The sequence below is a fragment of the Capra hircus genome, chromosome 11, assembly GCF_001704415.2.
Source record: "Capra hircus breed San Clemente chromosome 11, ASM170441v1, whole genome shotgun sequence".
NCBI lineage: Eukaryota > Metazoa > Chordata > Mammalia > Artiodactyla > Bovidae > Capra > Capra hircus.
In genome coordinates this window covers 1815649-1831283 of record NC_030818.1, presented here as the reverse complement: position 1 = coordinate 1831283, position 15635 = coordinate 1815649, and positions in this window count along the sequence as shown.

Here is a 15635-nt window from a genome sequence, read left to right as displayed (position 1 = left end):
GCCTCATCATAGAATCAGAACTTTAAAAATTGGTGTTAGTTGCCTCGAAGACAAACCTGCTAAAAAACACAGGCCATGGTGGTTTGAATTCTGGATGTAGAAAAAGAAAAACTCAAGAGTTTTTTCCTCTTCTCATTTAAGATTAAAAATACTTTCCCTTCTTTTGTCTTTTTAAAGTAACTACATCAAACTAAATAGTATAAAGCATATCTCAACTTAGTCTTGTCCCCCCATTCAGCCCTGAGACCAATCTGACTCAATCTCCCTGTCCCAAAGAGGGGTGGGACCCTGTAGCTCTGCAGCAGAATTTGCCACCTGCCCAGCAAGTTGCACCTGGGATCTGACCCAAATCAAAGGCTGATCTGAGCTTACCAGGAAGCACTAGTGGTAAAGAACCTGCCTGCCAGGGCAGGAGACACAGGAGATGAGGATTCGATTCCTAGGTTGGAAAGTTCCTCTAGAGAAGTGGCAACCCGCTCCAGTATTCTTGCCTGGGAAATCCCATGGCCAGAGGAGCTTGGTGGACTATAGTCTATAGGGTTGCAAAGGGTGGGACTGAAGGGACTGAAGTGACTTAGCACCCAATGCTTGGAGCACCATGCACCCAAAGGATGATCTGTGCACATCCCCGCTGCCTCACTTTGAACTCTTAAAAGGGGCCTTGCAATCCTAGGGAAGGAAACAGTTTCAAAAAGGAACTAGAATTTTCATCAGCAAATAAAATCTCTCAGCCCAGGAGAAACCCATCCTTGGTGGAAGCGTTCCTCCGTGGATCACCCCATTGTGCATACAGTCCTGCTGTGGACGTTCCACCCTTGGGTGGCCTCCTGGGACTGTGCGGTGAATGAGGCCTGTTCAGCTCAGATATGCAGATGACACCGCCCTTATGGCAGAAAGTGAAGAGGAACTCAAAAGCCTCTTGATGAAAGTGAAAGAGGAGAGTGAAAAAGTTGGCTTAAAGCTCAACATTCAGAAAACGAAGATCATGGCATCTCGTCCCATCACTTCATGGGAAATAGATGGGGAAACAGTGGAAACAGTGTCAGACTTTATTTTTTTGGGCTCCAGAATCACTGCAGATGGTGACTGCAGCCATGAAATTAAAAGACCCTTACTCCTTGGAAGGAAAGTTATAACCAACCTAGATAGCATATTCAAAAGCAGAGACATTACTTTGCCAACAAAGGTCCATCTAGTCAAGCCTATGGTTTTCCCAGTAGTCATGTATGGATGTGAGAGTTGGACTGTGAAGAAAGCTGAGTGCCGAAGAATTGATGCTTTTGAACTGTGGTGTTGGAGAAGACTCTTGAGAGTCCCTTGGACTGCAAGGAGATCCAACCAGTCCATCCTAAAGGAGATCAGTCCTGGGTGTTCATTGGAAGCACTGATCCTGAACCTGAAACTCCAGTACTTTGGCCACCTTATGCGAAGATTTGACTCATTGGAAAAGACCCTGATGCTGGGAGGGATTGGGGGCAGGAGGAGAAGGGGATGAGAGAAGATAAGATGGCTAGATGGCATCACTGACTCGATGGACAATGAGTTTGAGTGAACTCCGGGAGTTGGTGATAGACAGGGAGGCCTGGTGTGCTGTGATTCATGGGGTCACAAAGAGTCGGACATGACTGAGTGACTGAACTGAACTGAACTGAAGAGGTTTATGTTTTACATTTAGATTCAAGAATATTTAGGACACTTACCACTATGGTCCAGAAGACAAGTTTCAACCAGTATAAAAGGATTCAAGTCATACAAAGTGTATTTATGATCAAATGTTTTAAATGAGAAATCATAATATCTGAAAAATCCAAATATTTGGAAAATATTGTAAATAGCACAAGGCTGTGAGAAAATTAAATTGGGCAAATTAGAAAATATTTGGGATTAAGTAGACTATAAAGCTGGGTTTCCCTGGTGGTTCAGATGGTAAAGAATCTGCCTACAATGTGGGAGACCTGGGTTCAATCCCTGGGTTGGGAAGATCCCCTGGAGGAGGGCATGGCAATCCACTCCAGTATTCTTGCCTGGAAAATCCCCATGGGCAGAGGAGCCTGGGGAGGCTATAGAGTCAGACACGGCTGAGTGACTCAGCATAGCACACAGCACAGACTAAAAAGCTACAGAAATTGAGATGTATGGTGTTGGCATCAATATAGACAAATAGATCAATGGAAGAGAATAGAGTATAAAAATACATCCACCAAATGTGATCAGTTGAGTTTCAACAAAGATATAAAGGCAATTCAGTGAGAAAAAGATATAACCAGCAGTGTTGGTATATTATAGTTGGATCAGTTCAGTTCAGTTCAGTTGAGTCGCTCAGTCATGTCTGACTCTTTGCGACCCCATGGACTGCAGCATGCCAGGCCTCCCTGCCATCACCAACTCCCAGAGCTTGCTCAAATTCATGTCCATTGAGTCAGTGATGTCATCCAACCATCTCATCCTCTGTCGTCCCCTTCTTTTCCACCTTCAATCTTTCGCAACATCAGGGTCTTTTCAAATGAGTCAGTTCTTCAAATCAGGTGGCAATAGTATTGGAGTTTCAGCTTCAGCATCAGTCCTTCCAATGAACATTCAGGACTGATTTCCTTTGGTCGGATCTCCTTGCAGTCTAAAGGACTCTCAAGAGTATTCTCCAACACCACAGCTCAGAAGCATTAATTTTTCAGCGGTCAGCTTTCTTTATAGTCCTATTCTCACATCCATACACGATCACTGGAAAAACCATAGCCTTGACTAGATGGACGTTTGTTGACAACGTAATGTCTCTGCTTTTTAATATGCTGTCTAGTTGGTCATAGCTTTTCTTCCAAGGAACAAGCATCTTTTAATTTCATGGCTGCAGTCACCATCTGCAGTGATTTAGGAGCCCCCAAAATAAAGTCTGTCACTGTTTTCATTGTTTCCCCATCTATTTGCCATGAAGTGATGGGACTGGATGCTATGATCTTCATTTTTGAATGCTGAGTTTTAAACCAGCTTTTTCACTCTCCTCTTTCACTTTCATCAAGGCTCTTCCCTTTCTGCCTTAAGGGTGGTGTCATCTGCATATCTGAGGTTATATATATTTCTCCCCGCAAGCTTGATTCCAGCTTGTGCTTCATCCAGCCTGGCATTTCCCATGATGTACTCTGCATTTAAGTTAAATAAGCAGGGTGACAATATACAGCCTTGACGTACTTCTTTCCCAGTTTGGGACCAGTCTGTTGTTGGAACCTGCCCGGTTCTAACTGTTGCTTTTTGGCCTGCATACAGGTTTCTCAGGAGGCAGGTAAGGTGGTCTGGTATTCCCATCTCTTTCACACTTTGTTGTGATCCACACAGTCAAAGGCTTTGGTGTAGTCAATGAAGCAGATGTTTTTCTGGAACTCTCTTGCTTTTGCGATGATCCAGTGGATGTTTGCAATTTGATCTCTGGTTCCTCTGCCTTTTCTAAATCCAGCTTGAACATCTGGAAGTTCACGGTTCACGTCCTGTTGAAGCCTGGCTTGGAGAATTTTGAGCATTACTTTGCTAGTGTGTGAGATGAGAGCAATTGTGCAGTAGTTTGAACATTCTTTGGCATTGCCTTTCTTTGGGATTGGAATGAAAACTGACCTTTTCCAGTCCTGTGACCACTGCTGAGTTTTCCAAATTTGCTGGCATATTGGGTGCAGCACTTTCACAGCATCATCTTTTAGGATTTAAAATAGTTCAACTGGAATTCCATCACCTCCACTAGCTTTATTTGTAGTGATGCTTCCTAAGACACACTTGACATTGCACTCCAGATGTCTGGCTCTAGGTGAGTGATCACAGCATTGTGGTTTATCTGGGTCCTGAGAATCTTTTTTGTGTAGTTCTTCTGTGTATTCTTGCCACGTCTTCTTAATATCTTCTGCTTCTGTTAGGTCCATACCTTTTCTGTCCTTTATTGTGCTCATCTTTGCATGAAATGTTCCCTTGTTATCTCTAATTTTCTTGAAGAAATTGAGTCTTTCCCATTCTATTGTTTTCCTCTATTTCTTTGCATTGATCGCTGAGGAAGGCTTTCTTATGTCTCTTAGCTACTCTTTGGAACTCTGCATTCAAATAGGTATATCTTTCCTTTTCTCCTTTGCCTTTAGCTTCTCTTCTTTTCTCAATAAGGCCTCCTGAGACAACCATTTTGCCTTTTCGCATTTCTTTTTCTTGGGGATGGTTTTGATCACTGCCTCTTGTACAATATCATGAACCTCCATCTATAGTTCTTTAGGCATGCTGTCTATCAGCTCTAATCCCTTGAATCTATTTGTCATTTCCACTGTATAATTTTAAGGGATTTTATTTAGGTCATACCTCAATGGTCTAGTGGTTTTCCCTACTTTCTTCAATTTAAGCCTGAAGTTTGCAATAAGGAGTTCATGATCTGAGCCACAGTTAGCTCTCAGTCTTGTTTTCGCTGAATGTATAGAGCTTCTCTATCTTTGGCTGCAAATAATAAATCAAGAAAAGGGTCTAAAATGCTGTATTTGGATGCAATCTCAAAAATGACAGAATGATCTCTGTTCGTTTCCAAGGCATACCATTCAATATGACAATAATCCAAGTCTATGCCCCAACCAGTAACGCTGAAGACCTACAAGACCTTCTAAAACTAACACCCAAAAAAGATCCCTTTTCATCATAGGGGACTGGAATGCAAAAGGAGGAAGTCAAGAGATACCTGGAGTAACAGGCAAATTTGGCCTTGGAGTACAGAGTGAAGCAGGGCAAAGGCTAACAGAGTTTTGCCCATAGAGTGCACTGTTAAAGCAACACCCTCTTCCAACAATAACTGGATGTCCATATACAAAAAATGAACTTTGATTCATATTTCAAACCATATACAAAAACTAACTGAAAATATTTCCTAGACTTATTTGTAATACCCAAATCCAAAATTTGCAGATGGAAAGAGAGGAACAATCTTTGTGACCATGGGTTAGGCAAAGATTTCTCAGATATAATATCAAAGACATGATCCATGAAATACTGGTAAATTAAGCTGCATCAAATTTAAGAATTTCTTCTCCTCAAAGACTCTGTTGAGGATGTGGAAAAGATAAGCCACAGGCTGGAGAAAATATTCACGAATCACTTGTCTAATAAAGGACTTGTACTCAGATACATATAGAATTATGAAAACTCGCAATAAGAAAAGAAACAACCCCATAAAAAATGGACAAGACACATGAACAGACACCTCACCGAAGAAGATATAGCACCGGTAAACAGGCTTAAAAAGATGTTTATTAAGAATTGTTTAGTTGCTAAGTCGTGTCCAACCCTTTGCAACCCCATGACTATATGGCCCACCAGATTCCTCTGTCCATGGGATTTTCCAGGCAAGAATACTAGAGTGGGTTGCTTATTTCCTTCTGCAGGGGATCTTCCCAGTCGAGGGATCGAACCCTCGTTTCCTGCATTGGCATCATTGGCAGGCAGATTCTTTACCACTGAGCCATCAGGGAAGCCCTTATCAATAATTAGGGAAATGCAAATAAAAACCACTAAGATACCACTATGCCCCAATTAGGATGTCCAAAATTAAGATTTACTGTCAAATGTTGGTGAGCATCTGGGACAACTGAAGCTGTTGTGCGTTGCTGATGGGAATGCAGACTAGCACACCCACTTTGGAAGCAATTTGACAGCTTAAGTGTCAAAGATACACTTACAACTTGGCCATTCTCCCTCTAGGCATGTATTCAAGAGAAAGCAAGCCTTACCAAGACTGGAGTATAAGTGTTCATAGCAGCTTTAATCATAATAGGCAAAACCTGGACCGATGCAGGTATATTTCAACAGGTGAAAGTATACACACCCTGGACTATGTCCACATGAGGATTACTGCTCAGAGATCAGCAGGATACATACCCAACATGGATGCATCTCAAAATAACCGTGTTGAGTAAAACAAGCCAGACAAGATTTATCTCATTGTATGATTCCTTTTTTGTAAAAATCTATTAAGTGCAAGTTAATGTATAGTAACAAAAAGTAGATCAGTGGTTGCCTGGGAATAGGAGAGGGTGGAGGGAGGGATGACAGAAGGGTATAAGGAACTTTTGCGAACAACAGGTATGTTTATTATCTTGACTCTGGTGATGGTTTCACTGTACATGCAATGTCAACATTTTCCAAAGTGTATACTTTAAACATGTGTCCTTTGTTATTGAAACGTCGTTAAAATGGTTAAAAAGTTAGTTACGAGACCACCCTAGTAGTCCAGTGGTCAAGAATCCGGCTGCCAATGCAGGGGATGCAGGTTTGATCCCTCGTTTGGGAAGCTCCCACATGCTGCAGAGCAACTAAGCCCTGGGCCACAACTGCTGAGCCTGCGCTCTGGAGCCCCGCTGTGCACCAAGAGAAGCCGCTGCAACCAGACGCCCGTACACTGCAACTAGAGAAAGCCCACGGCAGCACCCACGCGCAGCAAAAGACCGAGCTCAGATTAAACGGAATGAATAAAAATGCATTTAAGAAATTATAGTTACAACCACCAGGGGGCAGGCAGAGCTCCCTCAATAGTCCCTGTTCTGTTTACTGAATGAGGCAGTACCTGCTACCCTGTAGAAACTGATCATTCTAGTAGAAAGTATCTCTCTTCTCAAAGAAATATTGTGCAGTTGGAAATGCTTGCCCACTACACAGGTAAATCATTCCAACTTGAACTGCTAGATGTGGGATTCCTAGGAGCTATAGTCCCCTACTAGGAGAAGGCAATGGCAACCCACTCCAGTACTCTTGCCTGGCAAATCCCATGGGCAGAGGAGCCTGGTGGGCTGCACTCCATGGGGTCGCTAGGGGTAGGACACGACTGAGTGATTTCATTTTCACTTTTCACTTTCATGCATTGGAGAAGGAAATGGCAACCCACTCCAGTGTTCTTGCCTGAAGAATCCCAGGAATGAGGGAACCTGGTGGGCTGCCATCTCTGGGGTCACGCAGAGTTGGACATGACTGAAGCGACTTAGCAGCAGCAGCAGCAGCATCCCAGTTCAAGTTAAACATATTCCAGATCTGGAATATGTTTGGAAGACTACAAAGACTAGTCTTGAAAGAATCCCATTTGCCTCTCTTCCTCTCATGCAGGGCTTGCAAATGGTGATTAGGTGGCATTGGAAATCTTCAGAAGGTTCTTTCTTTGATTAGTGATGCAAAGAGAGAGCCTACGGGCTAAGGGGCAGAAAGAAAACAACCTTTCCTTGTTCAACTGATGGAAGACTCGGTCCAACCTCTGCCGTATGGTCAATGAAGAAGTCAGAAAAAGCCAGCTGTGTGGGCTGGGGCTGCTGTTACTTCTCAGGGTCTAACACAAGGAGATAGGTCTTCCCTGGTGGTCCAGCGGTTAAGAATTCACCTTCCAATGCTGGGGACATGGGTTCAATCCCTGGTCGGGGCACTAAGATCCCGCCTTCCGTGGGCCACCAAAGCCCACGCACTGCAACTGCAGAGCCCGCGTGCTCTGGACTGGCATGCCACAAGTAGAGAGAAGCCTGCACGCCACGAGGAATGATCCCACCTGCTGCAACTAAAACCCAGTGCAGCCAAAAATAAATAAATACATATTTTTTAAAAAAAAAAGCAAAAAAATTAAAAATAAAACAAGGGTAGACCAAGTGGCTCATTAACTGGGGCTGAGACTGCTATTCCAGGCTCATGCGGAAGAGTTCCTGACACTCAGTAGGCAGAACCCCGGGTCCCTCACTCAGGAGACTGACACAGCCATGAGACCCTCACTGGAAGCCCTGCCTGAGTAAGCAGCTGTAAGTCCTGAGCTTAAGTTTCACTTTGGACAATGGTGATTTCTTAGAAAGAAAGTTGTCCCTGCCTCTGGGGGAATCTGTAGGGGCCCACACAGCAGGGTGGCAGTATTTTTGTCTCATCTCATTCCTGGGGATGAGCTCAGTGTCTGGTAAACTTAAACTAGGAGTCTCTCTCTTTGGGAGCATCGCAGATATAACCAAACAATCAGGGTAAGATTTTTCATCCTACAAATGGAGCTGTTGCTATGGAAGTGGTGATGACCTCTGGTTCATAGAAGCTCAGTTACTAAGATTCATGTTGACAAACACTCTTTTTTAAAATATTTATCTATTTGCGGCTGTGCTGGGTGGTCATAGCTGTGTGGGCTTTTCTCTGGCTGCAGCGATGGGGGTTATTCTAACTGTGGTGCACAGGCTTCCCAGTGCAGCGGCTTCTCCTCTTGCAGAGCTCTAGAGCACAGGCTCTGTAGTTGTGGTGCATGGGGTTGGTTGCTCTACAGCACGTGGGAACTTCCCAGACCAGGGATCAAACCGTGTCTCCTACACTGGCAGGTGGATTCTTCACCACTGAGCCACCAGCAAACACTCTTAAAAGCATATCATCCTGAAGGCCAGGGAGAGAGGCCCAGTACATGTTCTGTCTGCTTCCTGAGCTGGGTCCGGGACACGTCTTCTGGGCAGCTACCAGGAAGCATCATGGGTGAGGGGGATTGCCATCCCTGCAGCCAGGGTCATCCCTTGAAGCCCATGAGCCATGTTCTCTGTGGCTCTCAGGAAACCTGTGTGTGTCATTTTAAAGGGGACTTTAACCTCAGGCCCTCTGCCAATGCTGGGACCACAGCAGTCCTCAGAAGAGACCCCCACAACTGCACCCCTTTCTGAAGTCCCGCTTGGTGATGTGCTCTCCGGCCATCTGCAGTCTCTTCCTTCCTGAACCTGTCCTGCCCTTTCCAGAGGCCCCACAGGGATGTGAGTAGCACTCCCTTTCTGAGTCCCGAGCTGTTAGTGGGGAGCAAGACTTCTCTCCAACCTCCAGCTGTCCTCACCCACCACCCTGGGGGTTTTATTTCTGTTTACTCCAAGCCTACCAGCTGTGAGCAGACTTCCAAGAGCCCTCACCCTCTGCTCCCAGGGTTGGTGAGAGCCTCCCTCCTACCCAGAGCCTTCTTGGTAGCCCTCCCTGGTAGCTTCTGCCCAAAGCTGGCAGCTTCCAACAGAGCAAGAAACCACTCCCAACACTGGGTCCCATCCAGTCCCTCCTTCCCTTCTACTGAGCTAAAAAGAACCCTGAGGGAATTCCTGTTATTAAGCTGTACAGCAGGAGGGCAGCTTCCAAAGAAATCTGCTCCAAAGTACTATAGCAAGAATGAGTATTTCAGGATTTGGAAATGGAGATCCTCGGAGACCAGACTTCTGAGAGTGGACACAAGAGCAGCCATCTGAGCATATGTCGTGCCAGCTTTCCCAAAACAGAGCACTGGTTGGCAGGGGTGAGAACAACAAGGCCTGAGGTTCCCTTGAGAAGGTCGGAGGGATGATTTTTCAGAAGCTCAGCAGGACAAATAGGATTTCCCAGCTGGAGCGAATGGGCTTGGGGGAAAAGCCGTGAGAATAGGGTGGAGATTCAAGACAGTTCAGGAGGGACTTCTGGGTGGTCCAGTGGTTAAGACTCTGTGCTCCCAACATTGGGGGCTGCGGTTCAATCCCTGGTCAGGGAACTAGATACCACAGGCTGCAACTACGTGTTTGCATGCTGCAACTAATGAGCCCGTGTGTGTGTGTGTTCAGTCACTTAGTTGTGTCCAACTCTGGGACTCTATGGACTGTAGCCCACCAGTCTCCTCTGTTTACGGGATTTCCAGGCAAGAATACTGGAACAGGTTGCCAATTCCTACTCCAGAGGATCTTCCCGACCCGGGGATCAAATCCAGGTCTCTTGCATCTCCTGCACTGGCAGGCGGGTTCTTTACCACTGGTGCCACCTGGGAAGCCCAGTGATCCCGTGCTCAGTCACTCAGTCATGTCCGACTCTTTGCGACCCCTTGGACTTCAGTCTGCCAGGCTCCTCTGTCCATGGAATTCTCCAGGCAACAATACTGGAGTGGGTTGCCAAATGATCCCATACGCCCCAACAGAGTTGGAAGATCCTGCATGCCACAACCTAGATCCGGCATACCCAAATAAGTGAATGAATAAGTATGTATTTTTGAAAAAAGACAGTTCAGGAAAATACAGTCTTTTACTTACACATACGTGTGCAAATGTATACACAGACACACACGCACTCACACTGCTGCCTACTCTCAAATGGCACCATTGTCCGGGCTTCTGTGTCCTGGGACTCATAGGGACAAAGCCTGCCCTCCCCTCAGCAGGAAGCCACGTGGGACTTCCAGTGGCCAGGACATGTGATGTGAGCCTGGGAGTCTACGCTCACTGGGTTTCTCTGCATTCACTGCTCAGTCACACCTAGAGAGGGGCCTTGAGTTTGCTCGGCAGTGAGGGCCTATTCCGGTGTGTTGGGGCCTTACAGCAGGCTGAGGCTGCTAGTGCCCAGGAGCTGGGCGTGCTGAGAAACCCCTAAGAATGTGAGTCAGCCTCAGTGGGGTGGGGAGGCATCCACTTGAATGGCCGCCAGGTTGCCTCCCTCTCCTGCATGGGTCAAATGGCTCCCTCCCTTCCGAAGCCTCCCTTCCTATGACGCCCTCACTGTCACAGACTGGTGTGGCTCAAATCTTTGATGGCATCTGGCCAGTGGGTCACCCCAGTGGGGCGGAGCTAGGGGGGATGGCTGCTAGCCACACAGCTGCTCCTTAACTCAAAGGCCATTGCTGATTCTGGGGAGATCTTCTTCCCTTGAATCCCCAGCCTTTCCATGGATGAAGATCTCTATTTAGAATCTGGAAAATAAAAAATAAAAACCATATACTGGCTCCTTCCCCGAGATATATCTAAGAGTAGATGTAGTTCTAATGATTGCTGATAGAGAAAATAAAAACCAACAGAAAGCTGCTCTGAATTTGGTTACGTTTTTAAATGATGCTTGTTAGCATCACAAAGACATCTACACATATCTGAAAAAAAGCACTGAAGGGCATGTAGGAGCTTGAATTACAGATGATGCTCAGATCCAGTCCCCAGGGTCCTCGGGGTGAGGGCCATAGGTTTATAAAATCAGAAAGTCCCCCAGCTCTCTAGGAGAGCTGGACTTGGCAGTGTGCATGTGCGTGCGCGCACACACACACACACACACACACACACACACACACACACTCCTGCTTCACTCTGGCTAGAGCTGGCCCTAGAGGATCAGGCTGTAAGGTGTTCAGGTGATCTCTGAGACCCTCCGTGAAACTCTAGGTTTCAGTGATAACGATGCTGAGATCAGGGCCTTCCAAAAAGGATGTGAGATATATGTATACGCAAACACCCACAGTAGAATATTACTCAGCCATAAAAAGAAATGAAGTCATGCCATCTGCAGCAACATGGATGACCTTAGAGATGATCATATTAAGTCAAGTAAATCAGACAGAGAAAGACAAATATCATATGGTATCGTTTATATGTGGCGGCTAAACGAATGATATAAGTGAACTTATTTACAAAACAGAAGTAGACTCACAGACATAGAAAACAAATGTATGCTTATCAGAGAGGATAGTAGAGGGTGGGGGTAGGTAAATAAAGAGTTTGGTCTTAATATATACACACTACTATGTATAAAGTAGGTAAACAACAAGGACCAATTGTCTAGCACAGGGAACTATATTCAGTGTCTTGTAATAACCTATAATGGAAAAGAATCTGAAAAAGTATATATTGGGTTAGCCAAATAGTTCAAGTTTGTTCAAGTATTTTGTAACATCTTACGGAAAAACCCAAACAAACTTTTTGCCCAACTCCACATATACGCACATATACACGCACATATATATATATGCTGCTGCTGCTGCTAAGTCACTCCAGTCGTGTCCGACTCTGTGCGACCCCATAGACGGCAGCCCACCAGGCTCCCCCGTCCCTGGGATTCTCCAGGCAAGAACTCTGGAGTGGGTTGCCATTTCCTTCTCCAGTGCATGAAAGTGAAAAGTGAAAGTGAAGTCGCTCAGTCGTGCCGACTCTTAGCGATCCCATGAACTGCAGCCCACTAGGCTCCTCCATCCATGGGATTTTCCAGGCAAGAGTACTGGAGTGGGCTGCCATTTACACACACACAAATGCATATATAACTGAATCACTTTGCTATACACCTGAAGCTAACACAACTTTGTAAATTAACTATACTTCACTTAAAAGTGGTTAAAAAATGAACCTCACCGGTGGTGCAGTGGATAAGAATCCGCCTGCCAATTCAGGGGACAGGGGTTTGACTCCTGGTCCGGGAAGATACCTCATGCCACCGAGCAGCTGAGCGTATGTGCCTCAACTACTGAGCCTGTGCTCTAGAGCCTGAGAGCCGCACCTACCGAGCCCACATTCTGCAGCTCCTGAAGTCTGCATGGCCTAGAGCCTGTGCTCTCCAACAAGAGAAGTCATCACGAGGAGAAGCCCAAACACCGCAATGAAGAGCAGCCCCACTCTCTGCAACTAGAGAAAGCCCACACGCAGCACTGGAGACCCAGTGCCATGAAAAATAACATTTTTAAAATGGTTAAAAAATTATAATAACACTCTAATCAGCTTCTTAAAAGTACAGATTCTTGTATCAACCTTGGGGCAAATGGATGAGAATCTCCAGGACTTGGGCCCAGGGCTGTATTTCTTTAAAGCTTCCCAAGTCTGGGCAACACACAAAAAGACAACTCTATCAACCCCATATGTGCATCCAAAGAAAAATCCCAAATAAATTATGGCTTACATAAAGGACACTACAGCATTAGTGTGTTGGCTCCTGCTGGAATTATTCCTCATTCTGGGTAAAGTTTTCTTTGATTCCTTTGCTGTCTGGGAGCAAAGTTTCAAGACAACACGACACGGAGGCCAAAGGACTGCTCATCCCTACCATCTCTCTACCCAAGGTGCAATTTCTCCTGAGCCTGAATGTCCTGGGCTCCAGTGTCGGTGGCACCCTTGATCCAGAGGTGGACTTGGAGGGGTTTGCCTACAATCCATAGGCAGGTCTCAAGGGCATGACTGAGGGTGGGGGTGGGGTGTTCTGAGTGCTAGCTTTCTGAAAGCAGAAATCACAGGTCTGGAGCACAGCCTACCTTGGCTCCTTCCTCCTTCAGAACATGAGGAATGAAACTGTTCTCTAAACAGTAAGCAAGCCTGGTCTTCAAAGACTGGTCGGAAATGGAAAGTGCGCAGATCTACGCAATGCTGCTATGTGAGTGCCACAGATCCTGGTGAAACCAGCCTGAGAACATGAGCCCTGGCTTATTCTCTCTGTCTGATCCCCTGAGAAGGAGAAATCATCACATGATGGGGTTAGGGTGTCCAGGAGGCTGCCAGAACAATGGCTTCTGAATTGGTTCACTGGTCTATCAGTTTAATTTAGTAGTGCGTGCATGCTAAGCTGCTTCGGTCGTGTCCAGCTCTTTGTAACAAGTAACAGCTTAAAAGAGAAAACCTTGGGATTGCTCCAAGAGAGGCCCGAAACACTGATCAAAGTTACACACACTCTTGAAAAGAATCTCTTGGCAAACTAGGAGGAAAGAGAATTTCCTTAATGTGATTCATCGTACAGACCAGAGTAAACCTGGAACTTAAGGGTGAAGCCTTAGAAACATTCCCTCCATTTAAGGATGAAATAGGACATGCATGCCCACTCCTCCATCATTAGTTCTGACTCTGGGGTTGACCCAGTCTTCATTTGTAGTGGACATGATCCTCCGACATAGTCCAAGAAGATCAGTGGACAAACTCTTACAGCAAATACAAGGGAGGCTTAGGATGGCCAGATTCAGGCAACCCCATAGGAAATTGTCAAGTGGCCAGTGTCCCAGGATGACCAGTAACATAAAAGAGATTCTAGCCGTGATAGCAACACAAATTATAAAGAACTCAGGAACACACATAAGACACAATGTGCAGAATTGCTAAGGGGAAAACAGTAAATCTCTACTGAAAGATACAAACAGCTCAATGAAATGGAGGCATGACTTTCAGGGGTTAGAAGACTCTGTAGGCAGTTGTGTCCATAGATCTGGAGCTGAGATAAAGGGAGGTGATAAATGGACTAAGGCATCCTTCCCACGGGTGTGAGTGATTTCTTCAAGGAAGAATGTGGACACAGAGCAGAAAGCAAGGTAGCTTCACATGGAATGCTGCAGGTCACCAAGCCAGAGAAATAGATGGGAGACAGGACAGTGTGAAGTCACTGAAGCCCAGGAAGGAAGCAGTGTCAAAGCGAGGAGGCCCAATGGTATCAACTGCTGATGAGAGGTCGAGGAAGACCTCAGGTCAACTACATTCAGTAAGGAGGAGTTAATTAGTGACCTGCAAAGGAGTAGCTTTCTTGGGATAGATAGTGATGTGGAGATTCCTTCACAGCCCACCCACAGTATCCTTTAGCGACCCTCCAGGGGATTCCCCATTTGAATTTCTAGACCACAGTTTAGAACTTCTGAGCAGCTTTTAGACCTCCTTGTGGTCGTGTATGGGTATGAGAGCTGGACTGTGAAGAAGGCTGAGCGCCGAAGAACTGATGCTTTTGAACTGTGGTGTTGGAGAAGACTCTTGAGAGTCCCTTGGACTGCAAGGAGATCCAACCAGTCCATTCTGAAGGAGATCAGTCCTGGGTGTTCTTTGGAAGGAATGATGCTAAAGCTGAAACTCCAGGACTTTGGCCACCTCATGCGAAGAGTTGACTCATTGGGAAAGACTCTGATGCTGGGAGGGATTGGGGGCAGGAGGAGAAGGGGACGACCGAGGATGAGATGGCTGGATGGCATCACTGACTCGATGGACGTGAATCTGAGTGAACTCCGGGAGTTGGTGATGGAGAGGGAGGCCTGGTGTGCTGCGATTCATGGGGTCGCAAAGAGTTGGACATGACTGAGCAACTGAACTGAACTGAACAGATAGATGTGAGCTATCACACAAATAAAACTTCAGGTGCAGATTAATTTAACCAAACATTTTAAAAAGAAAATAATACTAATCCTGCAGAACTCAGAAAATGGAAAAGGAGAGAAAACTTCTCAACTTATTCTATGGGACAGGCCTTACCCTAATATTCAAACTAGACAAACACATTACAAGACTATTATAGAACAACAAACCTTATAAGCCAAAACACAAAAGACACAAAATCTTTGGCAAATATTAGAAGGTTGAATTCAACAAAAAGCATTTTTCTACAAATCCATTAAAAATACATCATGGCCAACGGGAGCTTATTCTATAATGTGAAGTTAGTTTAACATTTAAAACTCAACTGATGTAATTCCCCATATTAAAAGACTAAAGAAAACCCATTTGATTATCTCAACAGATGATGAAAAAGCATTTGACAAATCTAACTAAATTCAGCAACTTTTCATGATTAAATCTCTCAGAAAATAAAAAACAAAAACTTCAACAACTTTAACCTGACCAAAACCATCTGTGAGATACCTCCAACAAGTACCTTGTTTACTAGTAAAAGACAGAATGCTTTCTCTCTGACATTGGAAACAAAGCAAGAATACTCACTCTCACTACAACTATTCAGTGTTATAATGGAGGTCCTAGACAGTGTCATAAGGCAAGGAAAAGAAGTGAAAGGCATCCAAATTGAAAAGGAAGAAATAAAATGTCTTTATTCACAGATGACATGATTGTATCTATATAAAAGCCCACAGAATCTATGAAAAAGTACTAGAATTATTAAATGAGCTTAGCAATGTCATACAAGATCAGTATACAAAAATCAATTAC